This window comes from Vombatus ursinus, unplaced genomic scaffold (genome assembly GCF_900497805.2).
Source record: "Vombatus ursinus unplaced genomic scaffold, bare-nosed wombat genome assembly UNPS02014770.1, whole genome shotgun sequence".
Classification (NCBI taxonomy): domain Eukaryota; kingdom Metazoa; phylum Chordata; class Mammalia; order Diprotodontia; family Vombatidae; genus Vombatus; species Vombatus ursinus.
Window position 1 is genome coordinate 32,630,176 of NW_020954548.1, and position 253 is coordinate 32,630,428.

The following is a 253-nucleotide window of genomic DNA, read 5'->3' on the forward strand; positions in this document are numbered from 1 at the left end:
TCACTTCCATAAGCTTTTGAGTTTTAAATTTTTCTCCCCCTGCTTTCTCACCTCCCTTCCCAAGATGGCACACAATCTGATACAGGCTATACATATACATTCCTATTAAACATACTTTCACATTAGTCATGTTGTAAGGAAGAATTAGAACCAATAGGAAGAACCACCAGAAAGAAGAAACAAAACACAGCGGAAGAAAAAAATAGAAAATAGTATGCTTCGATCTGCATTCAAACTCCATAGTTCTTTCTCT